Genomic DNA, 8,303 nt, shown 5'->3' with positions numbered 1-8,303 from the left:
TATATAGTACATTTATTGAGACTTGACAATAATATCAACTAATACATACAGGCTTATTATTTAACCTATTACACCTTAATAGTTAAATTAACTTATAGGATAGCTATAAACTCATTAAATTGAATAAATTCCAACAAATGTAACATGCAGAAAGCACAATCAACAACATACACAATTTACAAATTTTGTTGTAGATCTATACTTAAATAAATGTATTTTACACAAGCTATTTGTAAGTAAGCATACAACACCAAAATGGGTGACATTTAAATAAAAAAATACATGCATATTATTTCTTTAATTAAGTTCTGCATCAATCTCAGCCATAATATTGTTATGCTCAATCACCATTGCTCCAATTAGATAAACATGCCTGTATTGAGGAATTTGATCAATTTTGTTCAATTCCTCCTTAGTCAAAGACCAACCAAAGATGTCAAGCTTTTGCTTCATCCTTTTCGTGTTGAAACTCTTAACAACAATAATTACACCTTGCTCATATAACCATCTTAAAGAAATCTGCATCTCGATACCAAAACATCAGCACATGCTCACTTGTTACCATAGTATTAGACATTTGATTTGAAACAATTAGTTTTGACTTCATAATCAATGTAACAATATCATTACAAAAAAAATAAAAATAAATAAAATAAAATAAAATAAACAGAATCTGAGCTACTGTCTTCCCTTTAGACTGGGCAATTTTTTGAAGAACATCACATTCCATGATACCGTTGTGTCCCCATGTATTATTACCAGCTGCACCTAATGGGGAGTAAGCAGTGATAATGATGCCATTCTCTTTACAAAATCCATCGAGTTTTTTCTGTCGCCAAAGTGGGTTCATCTCAACCTTCAAATCAAATCAAATGATGTTAGTATCATTCGCATTTGATACTTTTGGTTTACTAGCACCCGAGGGCCGACGCTATAGAGCTATTTAGTCGTGTCAAACGAGTCATGAATAGCAATTTATGATCCACGTTCTATGAAGGTCATTTCCAAACAACTTAGTTTTGCTATCTAAAAGGGGCTAACGGCATAACTTGTTCCCGTTATATTGATGTAACCACTGTTTTTTTAATGAAACATATATACATATTAATCTTTAAAAACAGTTAGTACCATCATTTTGATTTATAATTTGCCTTTTCTTCTACAATAAAAAAAAATCATATTAAGAGCATCAAGCAAACAACTAGAATGGCATTTATCACGCTTGCCTGGTTGACGGCAGGAGGGATTTTAGCAAATGAAAGAATTTCTTTGATCCTTTTGACAGAGAAATTGCTGAAACCAATCGATTTGGTGAGTCCAAGATTTTGACACTCCTCCATGCCTTCCCATACAGCTTTTATATCGATAGTGGCTATGCACTCGTTCGAAATAGGGAATTTGATTTCCTCTTGGTTCAGCTTTAATGGCCAATGTATAAGATACAAATCGATATAATCTACTCCCAAATTCCTACACTTATAAAGGTAATTAATGTCGTATTTTAATTGTGTTTGTAAAGTAGGTTTAGCTTTAACAATTAGGTGTATGCCAAGTAGGGCAAGCCAAAAATGAATATGGCGTGCACTCCCACTTGTAGGGTACGGGTGTTATTAAAAAGAAAAACTAGTTTTAGAACCCGAGTAATACACTGGATTTTTCAAATTTTAAAATCAATAAGATAAATCATTTGAAAGAAAGAAACAACACTAATTAAAGGTAAAAGATAAGTCTAATATATAGATAAGAATTTTAAAATATAAAATTTACAAATTCGAGAAAATCTCTTGCATAAAATTTTTGTATTAACTTATTTGTGAAGATGAACAAATTTGCATTGAATTAGGGATGAAATCATTGATTGAAGTTAACTAATATTGATTGGTGAATAATTTTGATATGAATTCAAATTTCATGCATGATTTATAAATTTATTTTGATTGATTTACAAATTTAATTTAAGCAAGCCTACAAAAACGCCCACCACCTTATTTAACGACAACAAATTAAATTAATCATCAAACTAATTTTTTTTCTTTAATAAATTAGTTCCATTATTAAGTTACAAATCTTCTTCCTCGTTCAAAATGATATTGAAATTACCCGATAATTGTAGGAAATTTTGTTATCTTTTTTATTTAGCTGAGTTTCTTTATTTTTTTTTTACTTAGGAGAAAATGTAAATTTATTGACAAGAAAGAAATTAGTGGGCTTCATAAAAATCTCTTATTTTCAATATAATTTTAAGCTCAATTTAGAACAAAAATTAGAAAATTTTCTTTTATAATAAAGTATTTTATATATTTGTAAACAGAATGTAAATATAAAAAAATGAAGAATATAAACTTTTTTCTTGTTTATGGATATTTCTACTCAGTTAATTATCCTTATTACTTTATATATACGTATAATTAAACACAGTAGATGGAGTTTTTATTAATTTAATTTAGTTTTTTGTTTGACTATTGGTAGTAGTTCTCAAATATTGTTTTATTCAACTGATGTATGATATGTAAAATTTTAAAACCATTTATATTTGATTTTGCTTTTTAACAGTTTCTTAAAATAAATAACAATCTTAAATTGTCAAACATTAATATAATTACCATAAATATCTAGAATTAAGAAGATTGGAGATTAGAATTTAGGAGGGAAAAAATGGTCAAGAATAAATATGAGACTGACATGTGGCAACCAGTATTTTCTTTTATTAGTATAGTAAGATAAGATGATGTAAGACAATTAATATTAATCGATCTATGTATGTTAAGTTAACCTTAATCATCTTTTGAAATTATTAATTGACTTATATATCTTTATGTTGGACATATAACTTATAATTTGCTATGGATGATGATATTTTGGAAAAAATTCTCAAAATACCCATTTTATATAGAGAGATTCCGTATGTTCTCACAAATCAAGAGTTATATAAATGTCCCCTCAAAACACACCATCAATGACCTGATTTTAAGGCCGGGCAACACGTCATCAATGACGTGTTTTTAAGGCTGGGCAACATGTTTGTAAGACCAATAAATAGGCGCCACGTGTTATCAATAACTCAAAGGAAGACTTATTTGTGCAACAAAATCGTCGGCATTTCTTTAACAAAGTCATTGAGAGGGGTTGTTTTGTTCAACAACTTATCGGGACACTTGTTTACAAACTCGTCTGGAAAACCTATTTTATTCACCAAACTTGTCTAGGACGACCTGTGTGGGCTAACTAACATTATTTAATTGGAGGACACAAGCATCGGGTGAGTAGAAAAATGACATAAGCGATGTGTTTGGTGGAAATATTTCTAGAACTTTAGATTTGTGGAGACATAAACGAAATCTCTTTTTTTAAAAGGTACATTTTCAGAATTTTCCCAAATATTTTTCTTTCAAAAAGATAACTAAGACTAACTTCATCGAAATTAATAAATATTTTACTTGAGACTCTGCTTGATGGCCGGTAAAACAAGATGACGGTCAGTGGAGTTACACCACAGCTTGGTAGTAACAAAAATCTCAAAGCTTTTGTAATCGCTTCCCCAACCACTTTCTCAGTTTGGTATATAGCTGCTGTGTCAAAGTGACGATAACCCATCTTAATGGCTTCAATTAGAGTTGATGGTGCCACTGTTTCAATGCCCGCGATGCCAGATTCCGACGCTGTCCCCATTGCGATCACGGGAACTGGCCGAGCACCTTCGGAAGAACTTATCATCGTATGAGGAATAGTTGCCATTGTTTTTCTTTTTTTTTTGGAAACTTTGATGTTGGTTTTTGAGATGGAGAATATGCATGGTTTTGTTGGGACTTAAAAGGGTAATGTTTTTTTTGTCTTTTTGTGTTTTTTGTTTTGGTTGTTTTGTATGGGTTATTTTTTAGCAATGTGCGAAATATTGCGGTGATAAATAATTTGTGGTATCGGTTACCGATCACGTATGAGAATGTGGTTTGTAAAATTTCTTTGAAATTAAAAAATCAATCCAAGGATGAAGGAACATGTTAAAAGCATCCTATTCTAGCAATTAATTTAGTTGATTGCTATTTTCTTTTTATTTTCTTTTTTTGGTGTTATATATGTTGGGTGGCTTGGCCACTGTTACGATTCGTGTGGTGGTTGGGTTCTTCTCGTGGTACGTCGACAAGCTCTTTGCTAGGGGAAAGTTGTATGTTTTTTATTGATAATTTTTTGTTGGTCGTTAGAAAAGAAAGTGCTAATTATTATGTTGCAATTGTATATATTACTCTAATACACTGCTTAAGAATGTTTTGTGTTTTCAAATACAAATTTTGGAACTTAAGGTACTAAGAGCTATATTTAATAGCATATGGAAAAGCTTTTATGAAAATCATTAAATAGTTTTAAGTAAGAGGGGATAGAGTGAAGTCCACGAGGAACCAGGAAAAGGGTGGGAAGAAACGGGGAAGCCGAACCATCCCCCGCCCGGTTTTGTTCCCACTATTATTCCATGGAAACTAGGGAATACTCCACTGCTTAAGTTTATCCCAGACCCATTTTTGAGTGGTTTTGGGTTTCAGGAAGAAATATTGAGAGAAAGTGAAATGATACTGGCTTTGATGTTTGGGGGGAAGTGAGAAAAAACGAGAGGTACAAGGAAAAAAACATTCGAGATAAAATGAGGAAAATGAGATAAATTGGAGGACTTACTATTATTTTATTGTTATGAAAATTCTAATAAATCAAATTTAGAAAAGACCTACGTACATACGTAAATGATTATGTTATTTAATTATATGAAAATGAATTTAGTTTGATTTGTAATTATTATAGCCGAATGTTTAAGCATATCTTTTTTATAGAAACGAGTGGAGAAAAGTATGATAGCGGATGGGAGCTATTCTAAAAATAAGGAAGACCCGCTAGTTCGAGTTATTGGACCCGAGCATGGGGGACGATCAAGGACCTTATCCCAGATTATCGATAATGACTGTGTGTGTTTCCTTCAAAGATCTGCATTAATATTCTTTGTAATCTTTTTTAGATGTTACTTTGACAGGATTGCCTTAGATGTCACTAAACTGTTCTAATATTCGTATTCTCTGCTGCTTCTGAAATGTTGAACTACGTGGTGATTACATGTTATAGATTTATAGTATTATACTATTTATGTGGGAGTGTAGGAGTATGCAAAAAGTGATTTCTACTTTTACACAAGTGATATTGATGGATGGATTAAAATACTATGATACTTGTCAGATTGACCAAAGTTGATGTGATTACATATTCTAGTCTTTGTTTACTATTTATTAAAATTATATACTTGATTTGCATCCTGTACACATATTCTATATTTTCAAATCCTTTTTGTATTGTTTGAAAGTGGCTTTTTCTAGCAGTGTAATACTTATATAACATTTACAAAAGTAAAATCCTTTTATATCAAAACAAAACTTCTTAAATGGTGCTGATGGAACGGGCCAAAACGGGTGCGGGTCAGAACGGGCCAGCTTAAAAAAAGGTTATTTTGATTTATGTTAGAAAGAGTTCAGGTCAAAATGGGTGTGGGTTAGAACGGGTGGATCTAAATAAATGACTTCTTTTCCAGAACGCCTTAATGTTAATCCGCCTGGTGTGACCCGCTTTGCTATTTTCAGAACTGAATGGCTGCCCAGTTTGACCTACCAAAATTAATAGTAAACCCAATGCAACCTGTCCATGAAACTGCATTTCTGTTGTAACTAATTACAAGTACCAAAATCATTATTAAATCTGTAATTTATTTATCTCTTCTTTTCTGAACGTAATAGCCATTATGAGAGCTTGAATTCATAGATAGCATAATAATCTGTAATTAATTTGCTTGTTATATTGTATTTATAGGTTATACAAAAGCTCATGGTGGATTGTTTCAGAATGTGAATCATGAAAAAGTGTTGGTACCACCGGTGGATGCGAGACCTAATATACGAGTCGACTATCCACCTATTAAGGTAATATATTTATAATTTGCTATATTAAAATGTTATATATATTAAAAATTTTGAATGATTTTTCAGAGTCACACCAGTTGTGAGTTGTTACTAAAAGTGGGTGATTCACTAGAGAAAGTGGCTGATGGTATGGTCTGGTCGAGCACTGATACAATTCTACATTGTAAAACAATAATGGAGGGTTGTGTCAAGGTTACGGTGAATGATGTCGTTGATGAATTTAAGACGTTGAAAGTCTACAAAGTGGCAAGGTCGAGTGAACTTAAACGAGTTGAAGAAATAGTTGACCAGATCGTTCAATGGCCAAGAGATGCGATAAGGGTATTTTTTATATTAAAATATATTTTAGTATATCAATATAGTAATAGTTACTATAATATTTTCTTTGTTAAATTGTAGCTTGTGAACCAAGGGGCACCTAGCTCACCTAGTGCCCCGAGAGTGGATGCTTCGCCACAAATAGATGATGATGATACCTCGGACACTTCAAGTTACCGTCCACAGAAGGTCGACCCATTTAATCTAATAATTATTTTTTAATTTAGTTTGATTTGTTCATATTATAACAATTTGTTTGTAAATTTAGGTTGATGAAGTGCATCATGGCTCATCACAATTCCATGACGAACACATGACGTCCTATCATTTGGTAGCCAACCTAGTTACTCTTCTTTATATTGTTTCTTTGTTCGATTTTTCAACGATTTATTTGTTTTTAGGTTGACGAAGACGACCAAAATCAAACGGAAAATCTATATCCTTTCAAAGACGGGTTTTTAAACGCGGTTAGTTTTCAAAAACTTGTTTATATATCAATTTGTATATATATAAACATATATTTTTATATATGTACTAATGTTTTTATAATCGTATTTAGTTATTATCCATGGCCAGCAACAAATCACGTCATATGCTACCGTACGGGCACCCGAACCCGAGCTTGAGCCTGAGCCCGAACCACAAATTACACTAGTAAATGATCCCGAACACGATGAGTGGGAAGATCCTGATTTGGAACCCACATTGGAGAAATTAAAGAAAAAAACGGGTATCATTCGAGTTATGTTTGATCATTTACACAAATTTGTCGGTGCACGCCATTCCATTTGCATTTCTTCACCTCAAGGGATGTACCCCAAACGAGTTGCAAATGCATCCCATATTCAGAGTTGTTAAGAATATTTTCAAAGGAATGGCTTGATTTCAGCATTATACATTTGTTTACAATGTAAGTTATTATTGTTTAAATATGGTACAAAACATATTTAGTTATTTGGATATAATTTACTTAATTACTAACTTTTATCTCATATCTATATATTCAAAGTATTTTTTTCTCTGCCCAAATCCGAATGCGCATTCCTTGATTCTAGCCGCATTAAAGGTACAGAATGTGACACAAATTCGGAGGCTATTGTGGAACACATCAAAGAAATATTCAAATATCATGGAAACAAAAGATATTTTCTTGCACCATTTGCTAACAGGTAATATATGTGTTTTCGTCAATACATACGCATACATATATTCATATACATATAGTCATACACATACATATTTAATTGTTCATAATTTCTACTTTTTAGTGGTCATTGGACGCTTTTTATCTTTGAACCGGGCACCTCAACCGCCTATATTGTTGATTCTTTAAAATGGGGGAAAAGTGAGGAGAGCTACACCATTTCGGGTCTAGCTGATAACGGTTTCGGGAGAAAATTTACATGGACAGTGGTGAATGTATGTTTTATACTTTTATATCTAGTTATTACTTATTACAGGTGCTTAAAATAATTAATTGTGAATTAATTGCAGTGCAACCAACAACAAGAAGGTTGGGAATGCGGCTATATGGTCATTAAACACATGCGGGAATTTGTGGAGACCATTCAATACAATTTTGTTGAAAAGGCAAGTGTTTTTTGCATAAATATATAAAATATCAACTTTTCTATTTATTTGTGTACATTTAGATACTTTTATTATTTGTTTCAGTTATGGAATAAAGGAGGGATTACTTCTCATAAGGAAATTGACTTTATGGTCATAGACTTAATGGATCATTGGATTAATAAGGTGTTTGGAGTTTGACTGTTTGCGGGCTGGGCATGAACTTTCTAAAAGCGTCCCAAGGTTATCCCGGATTCTACTATTTTATGTTCATCTATATCTAAAGCGTAAAGTACAAACTCGCTTATATATGAGTAGGGTTTGAGTTTGATTAACTTTTGACTCAAATGCATATATATGAAGACTTTGGATATGTTGTTTTGTTAGGCAAGTAGGAAGACTTCGGATTCGAATTTGCATTGCAAGTATGAAGATTGAATACGGCTCTTTCGGGTTGCAAGGATGAAA

The 8,303-nt window shown here is 32.1% G+C and overlaps 1 long non-coding RNA gene and 1 pseudogene across 1 annotated transcript; one reads left to right on the top strand and one right to left on the bottom strand.

Annotated features, from left to right (window-relative positions):
• Positions 1-297: 297 nt before the first annotated feature.
• Positions 298-3,735, bottom strand: LOC143572934 (D-galacturonate reductase-like; annotated as a pseudogene).
• A 3,633-nt stretch (positions 3,736-7,368) lies between these two features.
• LOC143572933 (uncharacterized) lies at positions 7,369-8,146 on the top strand. Its single transcript, XR_013142339.1, has 3 exons — positions 7,369-7,435; positions 7,535-7,685; positions 7,761-8,146. It is a non-coding gene; the product is annotated as an uncharacterized LOC143572933 (long non-coding RNA).
• Positions 8,147-8,303: the final 157 nt, after the last annotated feature.

Source organism: Bidens hawaiensis, unplaced genomic scaffold (assembly GCF_021521415.1).
Source record: "Bidens hawaiensis isolate Kalapana, Puna unplaced genomic scaffold, B.hawaiensis_p1.1 tig00026176_1, whole genome shotgun sequence".
Classification (NCBI taxonomy): Eukaryota; Viridiplantae; Streptophyta; class Magnoliopsida; order Asterales; family Asteraceae; genus Bidens; species Bidens hawaiensis.
This window is presented reverse-complemented; position numbering and strand designations above follow the sequence as displayed.